Genomic DNA, 21337 nt, shown 5'->3' with positions numbered 1-21337 from the left:
TAACAGATAGACTCTTTTTTTTAAAAGAAGAAAAAAAAACCTTGAAAAGATGTTGATGGTTGTGAGTTTCAATTTCAGCACCACATTTGGAAAGTCAAACAATAAAAGTGTCTTAAGGCATCAAGAGTGTTGCTTGTGCTATGGAAATTGATTACCACAGTGTTTAAGCCGGTCGTGTGTCAAAAATGTAAAAAATATTAAAGAAAGACGATTAAAAAGTTCAATTACCTCAAGTAAAATACACGGCTGAATAACTCATCACATGTAACGCCTGTAGCTATCTTGGATCTCTCTCTCTTCTCCACTTTGATGCTTTCAAAAATGGAGAGAATACACCCTACTGTTGAGGTAGGGGAAATAAAGAAAAACAGCTCAGAAAGTAATAAATTGCAAAGGAAATGAATTTCAAAACCCTGAGGAGGACACTTCTGCAAGACCTCCATACTTGGGGGAGGGAAAAAAAAAGCATCATATCCGGGGCACAATTCAATTAGCTTTTCTTCCAAGTGTAGGGAAAGGAGCTCCGGGGAGAAATCAAAAGTTTGGTCCAATAAAAGAAGTTTTTCAAGGATGTAATGTTCTCGTGGCCCCTTCCTTCCCCCGCTATGCGTTGCCACTTCTTAGGAGAGTGCCACTCAAGCAGGCACTGACTTGTGATTTCTATATACAAAAAATAAATAAATCGGCTAAATTAAATAAAACAGCACATTGCAGATGCTGCTGTGACAGACACACTGGTCACGCTTAATCCTTGGCATTTTCATTGCCTGTTGTCTTTCTTGCCCAGTTATTTGACAGTGATCAGCGGTGATAAATTGTTCAATTAAAGCCACATTAAGAATCCAGAACACACTTGACATGCAGCGTCTTGGTTTACGTGTTGTCCAATTACTCTAAAGGACAAGACTCCTTCTTGCTACTGACAATACACATGTGACTCTCATCATAAGACAAATGGGTTTATTTATTTGAGTTAGCAGGCTGATTGAATGCTGGAATGCAGGACTGATGAGTTTGATTTACAAAAAAGGGGGGTTTTATCATGTGTTTTCTTTCTTTCTTTCTTTTTTTTTTGCTTGACTAAACAGAGCTTATTAATTATGCATCAGATTGGAAAATTGTCTTAAGTGAAGCGAGAAGTGAAATGGGATAAAACATTCTGTAAGTAGCAATAACAGGTCCACATGACTGAATTCGTTCCCTCAGAGCAAAGGCGCATCTCACCTCTGAACTTTGAAAACTTCCCACATAGTTCACTGCCTCAATAACCACTAACATCAAGAATCAAAACCTCTCTATTTGAGCTCATATTTTCCACACAATCCATTTAAAAAAGCAGCAGAGGTACTAATCTTTTGTTTTTTTGCTTTTAGAGTGGGAGCACTGGGGGTGAGGAGGGTGACATTGTTCTCTGCTGAAGGTCGTTGCCTTGGAAAAGGTTTAGCCTCAAATGTTATAAAAATTAAGATGACCTGGGAATCATCTTGAACAAATAATATTAATGGTGATGATTAGGAGGATGATAAGAGGAACAAGAACAACATCAAAGGTCTTGCCTGGAAATGTATCCAAACCATGATTCCACTATCCATACGTTTTCACACTGCCATAGTGTTGGAGGGGTATTAAAAGGCACCTGGTACTTTTTAATGTAAATCCTACAGTAACCATTTAACACACTCTAACCTTTCAATAGGAAAGTTACTTAAACATTTAAGTACTATCAAAATACTTATATATTCCGTTACTTTGACTATACTGCCAAGCATTACACTTACTGATTAACGGTTACCCTCTACAGGCGAGCGAGTAACAGAAGCATTTTTATCTTCAGATGCTACAGAAGCAGAGCCCCATCGTTAGAAAGCTCACTAAAAAACAAACATGTTAAAGTTTTGTTTTTCAGTTTGAACGTTAAAACAAAATTATTCACGGAAGATTTATTTATAAAAGCATGTTGAAAGAGAAAAAACGGACTAAAATTAGCATCTCTTCTTGGTTACTCCAGCGAGCTGAGATACAAAATCACAGCAAAGCTGAAAATATATAAACATACAGATATAGACGGAGCCCACTCTTAGGTCTCGCACCTTTCACCTGAACTGATTTCAAGCATTAAGAAGAATTAAGAAGGAGAAAAAAGTTGCACTCACTTCAGCGGCGTGAGAAAAGTACTTTTGAGACTATCCCCCCCACCCCTGGGGACAGGTTTTAAATCCGTATGCTTGGGGTAAGCGGTCAGTTCCCTCAGAGCAAATAAAAACAGTTACGTTGAATCTCCTGCGGCAGAAAAAAAACACTATATTCCACTTTCTCCAGCGGCAGTCACTTGTTAGCGAAGAGAGCATGTATGAAATACTCCTTTTATTCTCCGTACATTTGTATTCCTTCCCCCCAAGATCAGACGCTCCAAACCAGAATCTCCTCAGTGAAAGAAAAATAAAATGCCCTATAATAATCCGTGCGCGACACCGCCGCGCGCGGATCTCCAAACGTGTATCTCTTTATTGGTGTGTGTCTCGTTATCTCCGAGTTGCAGGTTTGGATTCTTTTCTTCCTAAAGCCACTCCGTACGGGCTGGGGGTGGGGAGACAGGAGTCAAACAGCCCCCCACATTCTCCCTCCCCCTATGAAGCGGAGGGGGAAAAAACGTAGGGAGTCCTGTGCTGCGTTCAATGCCGCCTCATAAACTTCGTCTCTTGACTTCTCCTACATCGTAAATCGCACCATGTGGTGCGTTCATGCACGTTAGTAGGAAATCATAACACAAAGTGGCCTGTAACGAAACGAGTTACTGCTGCTGATCTTTGGGTTTACAAATTTGGGCTGCAGTGGCAGGACTAAGAAGAGGCAAACACATGCATTTACATGGAACACTTTTAACAACATGAAGAGCATAGGTTATTGTAAAACCGTTCTATGTCTAACTGTAGATCAAATTAACCTTTTCTCCATATGTGTGGATGTTCAGTGTAGATCAGCCCACATAACCTGCAAAAACGATCAGCATAGTTATTTTAAACTGTATTAGCGGGTTGGTATTAGAGTGACCAGTGAAAAAGTCGAAATAAGTGTTGCCATTGTGATAAAGTGTGACACACACACACACACACACACACACACACACACAACGTAGAAACAAGGTGTCACCCAATCACATTGGCTTTTAGTTGAAAAGGCAATCCTGATTGGCTTGTAGGATTTGAATTTGAACAGTGCCAGCTGGTGTCCACTATATCCAGCAGGGAGCCTAGACACACACTGGAGGCACATCAATCAGCTGACTCCATACTCACCTACCTTTGCAAACTGAAAATTGTTGCTCCGTCCTTGGCTAAAACCAGTTACATTTTGCTTTGTTTCAGACTGTCATATGTTACGCTGTGGGTTTAAAAAAATGCTTTATCCCAGCAAAGTGCAGCTAATTATGGCAAAGCACCTTCCTGGAGCTTTAAGGACTAAAGGAAAGGCTGGAAATTTGAAGAACATGAGAATTTAAAAGGTTTTTTTTGGGAAGTGTTACAATATGTGAAGCGCGTTGCATCAAATAAGAGTCCTCTTCTTCCCAAATAAAAAGAGAGGAATAATATTTTTTTTCGTGGGTGAACTTTTCAAGGTATGCAGGCAGTAATAAATGGGAACAAGCCCTTTTGAGAAGACACATCTTTTCTGTGTACTGGCAGAAAGCCACCCTGAGCCACAAGCAATCCTCCACTGCCCCCTTTCTGTTCTTTGTTTAAAACCCAGTGTGACATGTAGCACACCATAAAGAGGTGTAAAAGTCTGTGTGTGTGTTTGTGTAAGGATGGGGTCTAATCAATTTACTGTTGAGTATAAAACATGTGTTTATGTTATGAAGATTTCTCCCTCAGCCTCTTATTCACACCAGAGCCCTTTATTTAATCAAGGCGGTAAATCTTAACAGCGACCCAGAGCTCTCACCACCATTCCCCTGGTGGCGTGAGCCTTAACATGGTAAATTTCACTCGGGTAGGGAAATGCGCTCAGTGGCCGAGGCTAGTGCTTTGGAAGGATAAAAAGAGCACTTACTGCCTGACATGTGCAATCCATAACAGAATAATGAGACTCCTCCACTCCCGGAGTCCTCTTCCCCAGCTATCCCACTCCCGCTTTTTCTGTTTTCCTTGTGAGTGTTCATAAATGCCATGTAAATTCAAAGAGCGGAAGATGTGGCAAGTGCTCGGGGGAGAGCGTTTAATCGTTTGCGTCTTGTTTCCGAATCACATAGCAGCATGTACTGTTTGAAGATCCTCGAAACAAGCGGTGAACCTTGTTGAAACTGCTGCCCTCCTTCTGTCAGCTGCTGTGCTTCCAAGTGAAGGAAGGTGATCCTCATCACAATTGCTGCTTAGCAATGTTGTCAAACAGATAATGCTTGCATGCAAAAAAAAAAGGCAGAAGAATGGTTATTCCTGAATTTATATTCATAATAAAGATTGTGTGTCTTTATTGTGAACTGGTTGGTACATTAACCTCCTAAGATCCGAACTCTTCCACGGCATGCATTTTTAATTTCTCTTTGATATTTGGGCATATTGGGGCCCGATGAATGTAAAAACAAAGAATTACCAGATTTTTTGCCAGGTCCTAGGAGGTTAATAAGGTTAAGGTTTGGCTAAGATGGCATTTGTTGTGCAGAAACATGAACTTTCACTTCTTAGATGTGAAGCTGGATTGGAGCTTGAAGGTAGACCCTTCTTAACCAAAAAAGCACAATGAGGCTAAATGGTTCCTGGAGTGTTTTTGAACATCCTAAACAATTTCCCCTCATCTAAGGATGACAGTCTTCTTCTAGACGTTCTGAATTACGCATACCTACAGTATGTACACTATGACTATGCTTAAAAGCTGCCAAACCAAACCAACTAATTTAAATGTGCTCTACCAACACTGCCAAATATGCAAGGATGCCAAGAGTTTGTTGGTGTGATACCAATAGGGCCTAATCAAGGTGTGCCTTGCTAAGAGGCATTTAACCAAATACTGGGGGGGAATCCTAATTAATTTTAAACATGTGCATCCAATTTGTGTTTTTAAGGTCATTAAATCATGTACAATCTTTTAATTATTGGAAAAAGAAGTCCAAAGAAATCATTAAAAGTCCGAAGTTCCTATGGCATTTATATCCATGATGAGTGTATGTAACCTTCTGACCACAGCTATATTTATATGCCTACTTTGTCTCCCTGTCTTATTCATGTGTTTACCCAAAGTTTTGCCAGGGGGCCAGGTAGGGCATTAACAGGGAAAGAGAGGCACAAAGAAATTCTTTTCTTTCTTATTCTCATTTAAAATGTCTAGCTTTTAATAAATAATTATCTGAATCTTACAACCAAAGTTTTTATATGATGTAAAATGTATAGAAACCACACATATACCAACAAGACTGTGTACATCACTGTCACAACAGTGTTTGTTATCATTGTTGTGAGGAGACCATAAATAGCATTTGCATTTTCTGTTGTACAGTTCATTTGCTGTTTTGTTTCAAAATAGCTGATAACTATTCGCTGACAGCTGCTGACAGCTGCTGACAGCTGCGAACAAATATAATTCTGTAAAGTTGTTTTATATAGTGTGTAACTGTTCATATAGAGCATTATTAAATTTATTGCTAATGCAATCATATGGCACATTGACTTCTGAGGAAATTTTAGACGGCGTTCATCATCAAAAAGGTTGCCGACCCCTGGAGTAGGCACTATGTGCCCAGAATAAACAGAGTCAACTAAAGAACAGGGCTTTTCAGCCTTGGGTTTTGACGTTAGAATCTCATTGCAAGTTGGTTAGTCCATTTCCGAAGTTTAACTAGTCAGACGTACCAAAAATGGGTACAATAAATATTAAAAGTGATGATTTTATTTTTTAAAAGTGATGAATCTATTTAAGTATTTGAAATATTTAATTTTTTTGTATTATGGCTTATCTGGCATATTATTTTTAATATATTTAAAATATCATGGACAGAGGATCATGGAGCAGGAACCAACATAGCTCCAATTACAGGGGACCTATTGAACATTCAAGTGTGAATGGAGTATATCAGAGTACATAAAAACTACGTCACTTATACTAGGTGTAATCAAAATCGTCTTTGAATGTCGCCCTTGATCTTCTCTTTTGTATCAAAATGGCAGCACTTCAATCTGAACATAATTTCGAGGGAGAAGTACGAGTCTTGGGAATCAATCTGGCAATTAAGGTATGTTGGGTGATTCTGTGGCCAAACCTCAGGTTCTTTGTGCCAAATATTCTTCTCAAAATGCCAAAGGACATTACAATGTAGCTTTAAACTGGGGGAGGCACATTTGTGTTTGTACTCAAGAACTGCAGTACGATTTTCATCCTTGGACACTGTGGACTAAAGTGCACTAAAAACTGCACATTGGTCTCTGGATCGCAGCTGTTCACCCAGCTCCCATTAACAGTAATGCTAAATAAAGTTGATTCTCTTTTTAGTTCCATGTTGAAATTGAAAGTGTGTATATACACATTTAATCAGAAGGTCCAGGGAGTATAAACACAGAAGCTATAATGGGACACTTTGAGAGGAAGAGTGGTAAAATTAACTTTAAATTAGATACGGCTTTTTTTCTGGGGTCTTGAAATGTTTTTTTGACGTTTTAAAAGAATTTACCATTGTATGACAATTCATAGAAGTCATCATCACATACATACTTGCCTTTTTTTATTAGCTTGTTTTTAAACAAAATGTTGATTCTCAAATATGTTGTGCCAATTTCAGTCTGGTGTATTAAACAGGGGACACTTGACCGCAAATTCCAAGGCTTCTTTTGCCAGTCCATCCCCTGGTTGCTTTCTTCCTTATTGTCTCCCTGCTCCCTTTCGTTCATCTGTGTCACCCTTAAGGGTTGAGACACAATCACCTCTGATAGCAGCGGGCCATCGCTCACTCTGTCCCTGAAGGCGACAGCCCACTTACTGCCAGCTTGTGCTCAAATGGAAGACATTTCATCACCCTACTGAAAACACAATTAAAAACACGTGCACGTCCGGTCGGCCCTCGAGAGCCACCCTTTGTCATAAGTTTAGTTACACTGAGTCTGCCTCACCCTCTCAGATATTTACTTTCCCTGTGACTGAGTGTTTATCAGCTAGGTTGACAAGTGTGCTTTTTTTAGTGCACTTGAGGCGCTGGAAGAACAAGAGGAAGTGAACCAGTGCTCAGTGTTTAACGCTCTTCTTTCTGAGAGACATTTGTCGCCTTGTAGCTTCAACAGTTAGCTGATAAGTGACTCTCTAGGCTAGAATATTTTTCTTCTTCGCTGGAAGCCAAAATGGAGGACAGTGTGCAGGGTTTTTGGTGAAGGGTGATTTCCTCAACGCACACTCATACTGTACACACAAACACACACAGAGCAAGCGGGAACAGAGGCAGACTGACGGCTATTAGAGAGCAACGATGCTTGCTCTTATCTCCCTCCACGATAGAGATCTACAAAGAGCTTGAGAGAGATTATGAATTCATTACCTTGATACACAAGTGAGCACTGCAATAGACAGGAGTTTGAGAATGGAGATAGGAGCTTGGTGGGTGCAGGGAGAAGAGAAGGAATGGGAGTGCAATGAATTACATGCTGCTAGCGGAAAATAAATCTGTCTGCTTTCTTTGCATTTTTAGGACAATTTTTTGCCTTGTTGCATTTGTTGATTCTCTAAAATGTGTTCCTCCCATGTGTGATCAGGCTTTATTACAGGTCTAGCTATATTTCTTTCCATTTGTGCATTTTACCCAGCTAACAACATTTTACCCCCAGATTTTATCCATCCATTTTTTTCTGCACAGAACTAAAGAAAAACAACTACATAAGTATCTGGATGAGATTCCCCAGAGCTCAGTATTGACATTAGGCTCCTTTCTGAAATTGATTGGTTTTGTTGTCATATGTGATGTTGAGTGTTTTCAGTTGCACTTCTGATGATTGCAGTTCACGGCTCAGATGTAGTTTTTGCACAGTCAGCTTGCATCGTGTCAAGTCTCTTGTGTTAAGTATCTAACTTTATAGTCTTGGGAGAAAGGACATCTCAAAAAACAACTTAAACAATAGTCTTTTTTGCTAACGTAACACATTTCAGTCAGTGTAACTATACAGAAATGTTTTCTGTGACCAGCCACACTGACCTATTCTTGCCTCTTTCCTTCCTTCAACTCTTGTGAAATTCTTTCAGATGGCTCACTTTCAATATGGCTTCCTCACTGTGTGTTTTCCCTCAAGCTCTGTTGAATTCGGCTGACGTTTGGATGCAGGTAACAAAGTCCAGTTAAATAAACCAAAGAAATTCAGAGAGAGTGAAATAAACAGGTACAAAGACATAAAAAGAGAAGTAAGTACGTAAGTTTTTTTTCCCCTTTGTCTTATGAATCTGGTAAAATTGACAAATGCTTTACGCGATGCCTGCTCGAACTGTAAATTTCAAGTTCCCTGCTAGACTGAGCAGACAGTTAACTGTGAATTTAGTTGAGCTGTGAATTAAGGTTGTGGCCAGACTAAATGCAGTACACAACCATGGATGAGACTCCCCGGATCCACTGTCAAAGTCCCGTCTGAAGAGATACTTGCAGATGTTATTCACCCTCTACTCATCATGTCCCATGATAGCATTACAGAAGCCAATAAGCTGATATATGCCACTTCAACAGTAATCCTAGAGACACGTGGGTATAAAATCAAGATTATATGCAGAGAGAATCCCCCATGGAGGAGAAACCTGAAAACCAAAATCAAGTCCAGAAGAGCATTAGTCGATTAACAGAGGTGCAGAAGGGCCTGGATGGATAAAAAGGACATCAACAAGTCCACCACTGAGTCTCTAAAAACACCCTTCACTGCTAGGCTGAAGAAAAGTAAAACCCAAGAGAACAGAAGGCTTGTTCTCCAAGGACCAGTGTTGGGGAGTAACGGAATACATATACCGCCGTTACGTATTTAGAATACAAAATATGAGTAACTGTATTCCGTTACAGTTACCGTTTAAAAAGGTGGTATTCAGAATACAGTTACTTTGTTGAAATAAATGGATTACACTGCGGTACTTTCCTGTTTCATTTTGTCGCGGGTCAGGACTGTTTGGGTTTTGTTTGACAGCTACGTTCTTTCGTTCCAGGCGGCAGCGTTACGGTTGCCATGGTTACAGGGCGACGCTCTCTCTCTCTTTCTGCGACTGTGTGTTTCCTGGGTGAGAGAGCGCCTTTTCGTTGTTGTTGTTGTTGTGCTAAGCTAACAGGCAGAATGCTACAAGCATAGCTCTAAAGAATGTAGCATCATTGGCAGTATAGTCCGTGTTGCAGGGAGAATGCACTGCCATACACGTTATGTGTCTGTGAGCGCGAGGAGGGAGAAAAAGGCGAGTGGAAAGGTACGAGTTGTCGTCGAGGAAAAACGGGAGCTGGAAACATGTAAATATAATAATAACCACTGCAGCCAAGAAGAGTGCCTGACGAGCCCAGTTGTAAGTAAGCTATTAAGACTCGACTGTACACCGTGTTCGTGTTTTCCTCCGAAAACAATAAGTTCCGTTGGAGCAGTCTTTCAACGCCTCTCTCTGTCTCTCGCAAGAAAAATTGACCCACACAACAAAGTAAAGCTATTTTTCGGCTATGAGCCGACAGGGACCCCGCCGTATTAGTCAGAGGTCCCTTTACTACAGTTCGGAGTCGCGGACCTTCAGTAATAGTAATAAATCACACAGCAATAGTACATTCACGTTGTTGTAAAAAGCACGATAATATATTAAGTAATCCAAAGTATTCAGAATACGTTACTGTCATTGAGTAACGTAACGGAATACGTTACAGAATACATTTTGGGGCATGTATTCTGTATTCTGTAACGGAATACATTTTAAAAGTAACCTTCCCAACACTGCCAAGGACCTATAAAAGATGTACTCCCAGCTGCAAATGCATAATGGCACAAGGACAGACCTACTCAGAGCTGATCAAAGCAATGAGAGCACACAGCAATAATCTATTGCTGTGTGATTTATTACTATTAGTGAAGGTTACTCGCCATACCAAGAGCAACTAGATTTTTAAATCTTAATATAAAATGAGTAACAGTAGGTTGACATTAGGTAAGGCTGCACTTTTTGCAGCAATCTCGTATAGAAAACGATTCCGCGCATATATAAAACAGGTCCGCGGCTCCGAATCGTAGTAAAGGGACCTCTGGCTAATATGTCAGGTTCCGTGTCGGGCTCATAGCCAAAAACTAGCTTTACTTTGTTGTCTGGGTCTGCTTTGCTAGAGCGTTGAAAGACTGCTCCAACGGAACTTATTGTATCGGTGGAAAGCGCGAACACAGAGTACATTCGAGTCTTAATAGCTTACATACAACTGGGCTCGTCAGGCACTCTTTTTGGCTGCAGTGGTTATTATTATATTTACATGCTTCCAGCTCCCGTTTCTGCCCATGGACAGTTCGTGCTTTTCTACTCTCCTTTTTCTCCCTCCCTCGCTCACAGACACATAACGGGTATGGCAGTCCATTCTCCCTGCAGCACAGACTACACTGCCCATGAGGCTACATTCTTTGTAACACTCTTGCCTTCATATTAAATTATTTTTAAAAAATATTTCTTCACGTCATTATGAGACGCGAGATTGAGACACAGGCATTAGAGCCTCTTAATGCGTGTTTTGTTTGGATTTCCAATGGCGTGAAATTACCAAAAATAGAGAGGGCATAACCGAACATATCAAACAGGAAAAGACTGCAGTATAATCCCTTTATTTCAACAAAGTAACTGTATTCTGAATACCACCTTTTTAAACGGTAACTGTAATGGAATACAGTTGCTCATATTTTGTATTTTAAATACGTAACGGCGGTACATGTATTCCGTTACTCCCCAACACTGGTGGTTGATTGAACAGTGCACCAAGATGCTTTGAATTGGCAACCTAACCTGAGCATAGACTGACTATGACTCAAGGTTGGTTTCCCTAATCTAAGAATCTTGGTGAGGAGCTGAAAAGCTCATGACTGACAAGCTGACACATAGATTCTGCAGTGCAGAATCTATCTTATACTCACTTCAAATAAGTATACAGACACAGATCTAGATCCAGGAGAAAAGTGACCATCAGCCATCTCCAATACATGGATGACATCAAGCTATGTGCCTGGAGTGAGCAAACATTGACTCACTGATCCACCTCACCAGGATACATAAAGAGGATACCGAGATGTAACTCAGACTGGATAAGTGGGAATGCATAGTTATGTGCTAAACAGTAAGAATATTGCAAGACACATTTGCTTACAAGCCATCAGATAGGGATCTGAAATAGCTATAATAATTATAGCTGAACATATGATGTGATAGAGTCCACTGATGTCAAGGCATAAAACCTCTTCACAGTGCACAGAGTATCCCACTCAAGTTCCGGCACCCTGAGACTCTACAAGCAATGAAAAGAGGGATGCAAAGGATAAGTGTGTGTTACAACTACAATCAAAGATGAAGCAAGGAGAATAGGTGAACTTATGAGAAAAATGCCAGATCCCTGGATGAAGTGTTATAAGAATTACATAGCCAGCTGAAGACAGATGATAATGGAATAGAAAATATCATGGAAGATATTGGTTCTATCTGCCAGTGTTAGCAGATGGGGGAAGAGGGTGGCATCAAGAAGATCTACCAGTGGTTAAGAACAGCTTGTGTGAAGGACAACATAGAGGCTCTGACCATGGCAGCACAAGAACCAATGTACTGCAGTCTACTACAGCCCACCTGATCCAAGTTGTCGGCTTTGCAAAGATGCTTCTGACATGGGCCAGCAGGCAATGGCATGATGTAAGAGTCAAGCTTGGATTTTAAAAGTAAGAGGCAGTGGTGGTTGACAAGAAAAAGATAAAAGTTGTCCCAATTCTAGCAGATATTGTCATTAGAAAGAATGAGCGTGAGGAGCACCGCTGCATGGGATCTCTCCTGCTTCCTACTGCAGATTTAAGTTAACTGGCTGTAGGTGTCAATATGAGCGTGAATGGTTGTCTAATTCTGTGTGTTGACTCTGTAATGGACTAGTGACCTGTCCAATGTACTCCACCCTTCGCCTTATGATAGGTGGGATAATCTCCTGTCCCTGCTTCCCACCCTGAACTGAATATGTGGTTGAGGAAGCGGATGGACATATGTCACTAGCTTAGCAATAAACTTAAGGAATTGAGAATGTGATTTCTGGTAACAGTCATCTGTCTTATGTCTGTGGCATGTTTAGTGTTTTTGTGCTGGCATACACAAGTACCTTTAATAATATAGCCCATATACATCTCAAAACACATCTTTGATTGTTTAAAGGAAGGCCTTGCAGAGAGAACCCATTTGATAATTTATGTTGTATGTAGGCATACTTTTAATGAAGTAATATATCATTACTCTGTGTATGTGTAGTTCACTGGGTATATTTCATTTGTATCTATACTGAATGATATTTTTGTGTGCTGTGTTTGCATGTGCCTTTCAATATGCACCACTGTACAGAGGGTACTGTATTTGACTGCTTTTAATGCTTTCAGGTCACAGTGCATGTGTGTACCTTTCAGGGAGTGTTTGTGTATAAGTGTGTGTGTATTTCTAAACCGCAGAGAGGCGGGTAAAGCCATAGAGGCCAGTAGTGATGAGTGATGCCAGAGGTGGTTTTCTACCAACCTCTCCGCTGGCTTGCTGGCTCTCTAATGGCCTTCTCAGTGGGCTTACTGACCGACTTGGTGGCTCTCAGTGGCTGTGTCTTCCTTATTTGGTAGTGGAAGGTGGGGGATGGCAGTGGCAGGGTGGTGGATGGGAGAGCAGTGGTACTCTGTTTACATGCAGGGGCAGAAGGTCAGAGTGCCAGAGTGCTATGGACCAAACGCAAATAACTTTAAGACAGTAAGTGAGCAGGCAAGTCATTGCTTCACGGTAGCGACTGGATGAATCAGAGCAGAGTGTGTGCGCATGCATGCACGTGTCAGAGTATTTGAGAGGGAAAGGGTGGATAAGAGTAAACACTTTAGTGAGGGAGGCCTGAGAAAAAAAGGTTTTACTACAGGTAATTTCCACTCATATGGACACACTGTTCTCTCTTTCCCCTCTCTTGCTCTCAGGCCCGGACAATTGAGAGGAGTCAGTAGAAAGGAAATTAAAGGCAACCATCCTTATAGTTTTACTCTTGTCCGCTTGACTGCTTGCATGCCTGCCTGCTTGCTTGCCTGCATTCCCTGGGCAATGTTTATGCTGTGCCCTGCCTAGGACAGAATAGATTCGCCCACACAGCACTGTGCTCTCAACCAGAACCTAAGTAGGTCTGGCAAGTCCGAGCCATAGTCCCATTCACTTGCACTCCTCTGGATTAGGCTCTATATCCTGGGGCAACAGTGCAATGACTGCATTAATAGACCTAGATAGCATCTCTCCATCCCCACCCTAAATTGTATATCCATTTTCTTTGTTTCATATCAGCAGGTTGTTTGTTCTCTTCCATCAGCTTCGTTTAAGTTTTGTTACACAGTTTGGCAAATCACGAGAGACACTTAAGTTTTGAGTGCGTATAGATTCAAAGCCACGGGGGACGTATGAAATGCTGCATAATTATGAAGCCAAACTCAGCATAACAGGTTGCCAGAACTTGTGACAGAGCTGATGATTGAGCGATGAAAGAAATTAAGCTTAACGAGTTTCAGAGAGGACCTTTATTAAAATGCACCACACTGCATAGTTTCACATCATCACTCTGAGGAGAGAATATATAGTAAAACATCCTTCATTTCCAAATACCATGAAATTACACGTGCTAGCATAATCAGATTCATTGCCTAAAAAACTCGAGGTCAATTTACATTTCTTTAAATGCCGCAACAAATAACTGGGTGTATAGCGTGCATAATTGAATGATGCTAATTCATCACTGCATTTTTTGGTCCACTCTTTATGATGTATATTAGGGTTGTTGCTAGTACAGTAATTGTGTAGTAAAAGCACTGCTGTGAAGAGGATGGTGGCAGAAGGGCACATTATCCAGCCTGTCAGACTACCAGTGCCACGCTACGGATAACACTGCTCTGAGAGAACACAGTGCCTCTTGACGCCAGCTGTAAAGATTAGCAGAGCTTTGTTTAATTGTGCCGCTAACATCCTAGGAGCCACTTAAGAGCTACTGCTCTCTTTTCCTTCGAAACTGTCTTTAAAGCTCAGCCAACAGTTGCTGTTGTCTGCTCATTCAGGTGCAAAGGCCTTATGGATTTGTCCAATTCAGGTACACTTAGAGGAGCTCACATCTCCCTCCTGCTGAGGAAGGCAACTGAATTGGCAACGCAGCCAAGCCATTACCGAAACACTTAAAACAGTGAACTGAAATAGATGTCAAAAATTAAACGAAAGACGCCGCATCCAATTTGGGCAAATAGCTGCTGTTGATCATGCAGTTTTAGCCAAAGTGGCCCCACTGGTGGCCCACAGTGCCCGTCTTTGTTCAAATGAAATCAAACTGAAGTGTTTTGCAGCTGTGAAAACAAATAGCTATTTTGTCCAGTTAGATGCTTACTAGGCAAAATAAAATGGCTTTTCATTTTTAAGGCCATTTTCCCTGGAGGCTTAAAAATGAGATTTGGTTTATGAAAGACTTGAAGCACGTCAATCACTGCATTGTCCTGGTTTCTCACAGCATCATAAACCTTTCACAATTACTTTGTAAACATGTATCCAGGCCCATCGTGTGCTTATACTGTTGAAGTGTGAAACACATTATATATAGCACTAACAAGACAAAAGACTAAAAGGACTGTAATCAGTAGTAAAAATAGTCTAATTTTAGTTAATAAAATCTAAAACATCTTAGTTTCATAACTGAATTTTCACTTTTGGGATTTCTCTGCAATTTAAGGTGTTATTTTTAGTTATGACAAGGGTAATAGGAAAAGTGTAGTGTCCTTGTACTCAGCAGTGTCATAACTGAAAAGCTCACAACAGTAAATGAATTGTCAAATCATTTCCAAACTGTGAACAGAGCTGCTATCCTCTGAACATCCTATTCCCCCAAATTTATATTAGCATGGCTACCTGTCACTGCAGCTGTCCGTGGAAGAGGAGCAACTCATTCAGAAGATGATTTATTTACTCATTCAAAAAAAAAAAAAAAATCACATAAGAAATATTGTATTATTTCTTTAGTGAACACTTTCCAAACATCAATACTGGAATCGACTCAGTCCTTCTGGTACCAACCAGTTCATGGGAGCAAAACAAAACATTTCAGACTGAAAGTAATGATGAGATTAGACCTGTTTTACTGGACAATGTAACAGTTGCTGATTTCTTTTCGTATTTAGCTGCTGCTTGTTTTTTTCCAGCTTTCTTTCATTGATGCTCCCAATCTTTTAAATCGATTTTAAGTAATCAATAATAATAACGCCAACACAGAAAGGTCAGCAATTTGATTGGACTTAGTTTTTGACTCATGCCTTCATTTAGCCACATAGATGCATGGTTGATGCAGGAAGCTGAAACATGAGGAAGACCATTAGATCAATGCAATTTTCAACTAACTACTAATTCACAGAGGACATGTTTTAAAATACAGTTTTTTGTTTTGCTGATTGTCAAATGGCACAGTCAGTGGATCTAACGTCGATACACACTGTTGTCGCGCTCTCAGTTTTCAGCTTGTTGAGCCCACAGTGGGGGATCCAGATGTGCCATCTTGCCTCCAGAACCTTTTCTGCAGTCGAACGAAGCAGGGCAGCGAGACTTCACTCTCATCGTGGTTTAGTATACCAAATACAGCTGTTAATGAGGCTGGTGGCCTCTGGCAGCAAGGTGACAAGAAGCAGGGGTCCCTGTGCATATGACGAGGGTTATGTCTGGGCTTGCATGTGCTCTGACACCCATTTGTTCATATTCATTCACAGTTTCTGCATGTCTTCTGCTCTGCCAGCAGCACTAATAATCAGGCGATGATATGGAAATAAGAATGTGGTGTGCAGTGTATGTAATGTCTGTGGAGTCACCTACATTTGATCTATCAACTTGAAATTAAACTATTCCCTGACTGGAGCAATAGAGATGAGGGAGTTTCATAACTAAGCTGGGGGACTTTTTAAATTTTTTCCTACTGCTGCAATATTTGAATGGATAATATGAACATCTTGAGACATAGGGTGGTGGATCGTGTACAGTTAGAATTCAATAAATGGTGATATTACACCCCAAGAGCAGTATGTAAAAACAGCCTAATGTTCAGCCTTTTAAAATATACTGTAACTGTTTGTAAGAAAGTCCTCTGAATTTGTTAAAATTGGGGAAAAAACGGTCTGCGGCCTGCAGCTGAGATGTGGAAAGACCGACTTATTAATGACTCTAACTACCACTTTGCTTAGTGTGCTGTTGTTGTTTTTTTTCTCAGCCACTCTGTGTATTTGCTAAATGTGCTATCACAATATTCCTAATTTCCTTCAAAGACATCTTGTAACAAGAATACAGAAAATTATGCAATTAGAATTAAATGCAGGCGTTACCTTTAATTAAAGGGGATGAAATCTATAATCACAAGGAAACTCTGTACAGTAGGAACATAAGTTTCACTGAAAAATGCATGCAGAAACCATTTCAGATGAATTCTGCAGCAAAGTGGAGCAGTGAATGAGCCTGTAAATAAACCCCATTCAGGAGGGTACATTACATGTCTAAATTGATGCGCAATAGCTTCCAGATCTGAAAGTCACCAGCGCCGTTCGCTGAATGAAAAGAACTGCAGAAGTAGAGAAGGAGCTCCTCAGTGCCAGTCTGCAGTGACAGGTAGATGATATCTCTCTCAGCCTTAGCACGGCTGTCAGCATGGATGGATGAGCTTAGCGCAGGGTGCACCCAAAGCGTGAAGAAAGATGACAGTTTATTGTGTCATTAGGACGTGGAAACAAAAACACTGGAGTTGGAGTTGAACCAAACTTCAATAAACTTGCACTTGTGCATGTGACTGCGTGCAAAATAAACGGGCAATACTGCGCCCCGATTTGCTTAATTAAACATCATTAGATATTCTATAGTTTTGATTAACTGCTTCCTTTGCTCTGCTTGGTTATCTATTAAAGACAACAAGAAAAAAATTATCTATTATCTTTTTCAATTAGGCCGTTAGGTTAATTTGCCGTAGCCTTGCTTTTTGAGTGATAATTGTTAGTTCGAAACATAGTAAACAACACGGCACCAGCAAACTAGAATGTGTATATCTGCAGTGGTTAAAAAAATGACAAGAGGGACATGAATGGGAAAAACGTATTCACGTGGGATTATGGGACACTGTGACTATCAGAGATTTGTATGCAAAAGCAGAAGAAGACAGAAAAGCAGTGAAAGGTAGGAACACGTGGATGAAGGATGTAGCAGAACAAAAAGAAAAAGGATTTAGAAAGCATGAATTTGTGCCCACCAGTGTAAAATCAGTTATTATGCAGGGTGCGAGGCAGCTTCTGGAAACATAATTGCTCCATCTAAAATGGCGGTGCACTGTGCAAAAATTTAGGGGCCCACTTACCGCTGGGTTGTTTTCAAAACCTTTTTAGCCTCATATCTTCAGCTGCTCCAGTGGCTTCTTTTTCTTCTTCTGCTTCTTACAACTCACTCGCTCGTACCTTTAAAGTAGATGGAAAGAGAGAGAGGGAAAATGACAGAGAAACATTAATGAAAGGGACTACTAAATGAACAACCTCCTCAAGTGGTGGGTGGGGGGATTCAACAAATGCTGTGATGAGTTTCTCTCGCTCTCCCTTCTTGGCCTTTTGTGACCACAGGACGGCAGTTCTCGGGCGAGGAGGAGGCTTGCTGCTGATTGCCTGAGAGCTATGGAGTGCAAATCTGCATGAAGTCCCTCCTGGCTTCTCTTGATCATTTTCTCCTTCACATCTCTAATGAACCTGGTCCAAATCTGTGGGTGCATGCATGTGCGAATTTGATTGATACTTGTTTTGATATTCACTCGTGCACAACAGGCTACTGCATTTATGAAATAAGTTGATGGTTTTAATATGAAATGTAATTGTAGGGATTCATTCTCATTTTTGTGTGTCTGATGAACAATTTTTGTGTTTGTAATATTCGGCTACTTAAATATATATATATATATATATATATATATATATATATATATATATATATATATATATATATATATATATTAAATGTGCATACCGTATATTGACATGTATTTTTAGTTTTGTGCTTTTGTGAGTTTCTTTGTATTTGGAGGCCTCACTGTATGTAGCCTCACTCGATATTCAGTCTACTCTCAGCCAGGTCTGCAGCTGTGGGTAGCAATACCCATATGGAAAAGATATATATCAATCTTATAAAGTTTGTATCTGTCTTGTGTGAAACTTCTATGAAAAGCATATAAGAGTGAAAACAGACATAAGATCCCTTGAAAAATTATATGATGAAACTTGTATGTTTTGGATACTTACTAAAACAATGTATGAAAGTAATGAGAAAGTGGCCACTTTCATGAGTAAATCATGTAAGCCTTATATGATTTACTCATGAAAGTGGCCACTTTCATGAGTATTCACATATAAGTTTTTACTATTTCTTTTCCATATGGGTAAGTCCACCCTAAGGAACTTCCACTGAGCAGCTGAGGAAGGTTATCTCAAGTGAGAAGTCAGAGGAGCTCATCATTACCCCGTGGGTAGAGACTTCTTTCAGCTAACAACATGAATATCATTAAGAACAGCACGACATGGGCATGATCAATATCATGTGGATATAGCAAGTCCTATGTGGACAGCTTCTCCAAATGCACTTCAGCAGTAGTTTTGTACCATGTTTATCAGTGTCACTCTCTTTGTTGGGTATAATTGATTAATAATAGCACTTTAAGGATACATTACAGATTCAATTGTGCTGTTACTTGGGTTACAAAGACAAAAACAAAAGAACAAAAAAAGGCTATTCTCTTTGCTCCCTGTCAATCAGCTGATTTCAGTGCAGGGACTAGGAAAATCTGCAGCTTTTGAGGAGTAGCGTTGCACAAAAGGACAAGAGTGTGACTGTAAAGTGCCAGTTGTGTCCAGGACAGAAGTAACTGCATTACAGTGCTAACACAGCACTGAATCTTTGCAATCAACTTTATAGACAGCATGCTAGCTCAAAGTCGGTGAAGAACCTAGAGTGATTTTAAAGTTAAGTTTTATGGCGATCTCAGCCCAGCAGCCAGAGCCGGATCTTCAACAGGTAACAGTGACAAGACTCAGGATTCTCCATTTCTGCCTCTACATGTTTCTATGGAGAAATTGCAGTGGCAATCGCTTTGCTTTGTGTTCACACTTCAGCACATTTTAAACGAACGATCGTCTGTACGTTCTCATTAGGATCTCATTAGGATCGTTGTGTGGGACTGCAGACTAAAGTACATATTGTTAACTACTAATTATAGGCTAAGTTTCAGAGTAAAGTGAAATCAATGTAACAAATTATTTTCACCTGGTAGTAAATAAGTTACAATACGATTACTTATTAAAAGTAATTGTATTGGATCTGGTTGATATCATTGACTGAATGTTAATAGCAGCTACTAGAATCAGAGGTCATCTGATTATCAACTGTACTACAATATAAATATACCTGTGATCGAGGCATGATGCTGAAATGGAACAGTACTATAAATTATATTTAGAAGTGTTAGTCCTTTGTGTAATTTACTCACTCAGAGTCCTCTCAAAACTTTCTGTTGATCTGACAACTTTGTACATTTTTTTTCAAAAGAAAGGATACCAAATTTCCACTGACTACTATTTGTCCTCATCCTGATGTTATTGACTTCTCTCCTCCTCCCCCACTGTCTCACGAACTGGGCGCTGCCTGTAGACAATCTCCAAGCATCCTCTGTGGGCTTTATTACCTTGACGGCTGACCGTCAACATGATCCTTCATTCTGACAGGCCACCGGGATCAGGCTGGCCCTCACTGGCCAATCAGTGTCAACTAACAGGCTAGCTGCAGTAGGAGTCCCTGGTATACTAACTACAGCACAAGGGAGAGTAGAAATTGGATGTGTGTGTAAAGAAATTTTTTTTCAGATGATACTGAGAAACTGTAATGTGTTTGTGTGGCCATGCATATCAGAAAGAGTGCAAAGCGCTTCACAGAATGGGCTTGAAAACAATGATTTTGATTTTCTGGGGGCAAAAAGTCACATATACAATAAATATGGCTGTTTCCACACATGAGCATACACTCCTGTGTGTCACTTGGAAAAAAAATGTGAGGCCAAATTCTGCAATACTCCCACACGCCTGGCTGCCAAGACGAGCGCGGGGGAATTTGTTTAATGTACAGCATTTATTCACTGCACACACGCTGTTGCACTACCGCTTCCTACATTGCATGAGACACTCCCTTGACCGGGCAAGTTGCCATTAATCAGCCAGAATGAAGAGCTAGTTGTATAGCATGGGAGCTAAAATACATTCAAAGTCAACATCCAAGAAAGTGGGAATCTTGCCTACCATCTTAACAATTGCATGCTCTAAGTGAGAGCGCAACTCTCTGATTGATTCTTTTTCTTTTTTTTTGGTTTTGTTTTTGCTACACAACATGGGTTAAGTTACGCTTTGTCCAATCATGTGGAAAGCAGCTCCGGTTTGTTTTCTCATGACCCTGCAACATATTGGCATTGAATTTAGTCACCGTGCTGAGACAGATGGCCGAGCATCATGGTGCATGGCAAATTGGGAAATGAAAACATGCATGCTCAGAAATGGGTATATGTGGTTTCTTTCCAGCAATGTGGTCACATAGGGTGCATTCAGAATAGAAGAACAAGGAACTGGGAGGCTCTAAGCATCCACATGAAAATAAAAAAAATGGCAACACAAAAAGAAGAAAAACACAAGGACGACCTACTCTTTGCAAATGTCAACAGGTATGCTTCTTGAAAAGTAAAATAAAAAAGCACACACCTCAACCAGATGATGAAATGTCAACACAATTTCTACTTCCATGTCACAAAAGTAAAGACTATATTTTTCTCTGAATGAAAAAATTATGTTGCTATGGCAGCACCTGATGTCTCTCTTTCCTCACCTTACACTCAGCCACCCACCTCCTCTGCCTCCATTGTCCTCCAGGTATTAAAAGACTAAAAATCAGATCTTCGCTGGGTAAGGAAAAGAAAACAGAAAGGAGAAGACAAATGGCGTGAAGAGAAAGAATGGCAAACGTGTGAGGGGTTAAGTTGATGTAATCAATAGAATGGTATCGGTCAAGGGAGATGAGAACGGGTGGAGAAGGGGACTAAGGTGGAGGATCAAGTCAGATAGTGAAA

At 40.4% G+C, this 21337-nt stretch overlaps 1 protein-coding gene across 4 annotated transcripts in view; it reads right to left on the bottom strand.

The window, feature by feature from the left end:
* ptprsa (protein tyrosine phosphatase receptor type Sa) overlaps positions 1-21337 on the bottom strand; it is a 232587-nt gene that overhangs the window by 171148 nt on the left and 40102 nt on the right. For 3 of the 4 annotated variants that reach the window (XM_082507102.1, XM_082507105.1, XM_082507104.1), the window contains exon 1: positions 2154-2615. The gene's annotated coding sequence lies outside the window, so the exon portion shown is untranslated. Of the gene's footprint in view, positions 1-2153; positions 2616-17551; positions 17649-21337 lie in introns of those variants that run through there. The other variant, XM_082507103.1, reaches the window with a different exon arrangement.

Source organism: Aulonocara stuartgranti (genome assembly GCF_965226115.1).
Source record: "Aulonocara stuartgranti genome assembly, chromosome: 15".
NCBI lineage: Eukaryota > Metazoa > Chordata > Actinopteri > Cichliformes > Cichlidae > Aulonocara > Aulonocara stuartgranti.
The sequence above is the reverse complement of the archived record's forward strand: the minus strand, read 5'-3'. Positions and strand labels throughout refer to the sequence as shown.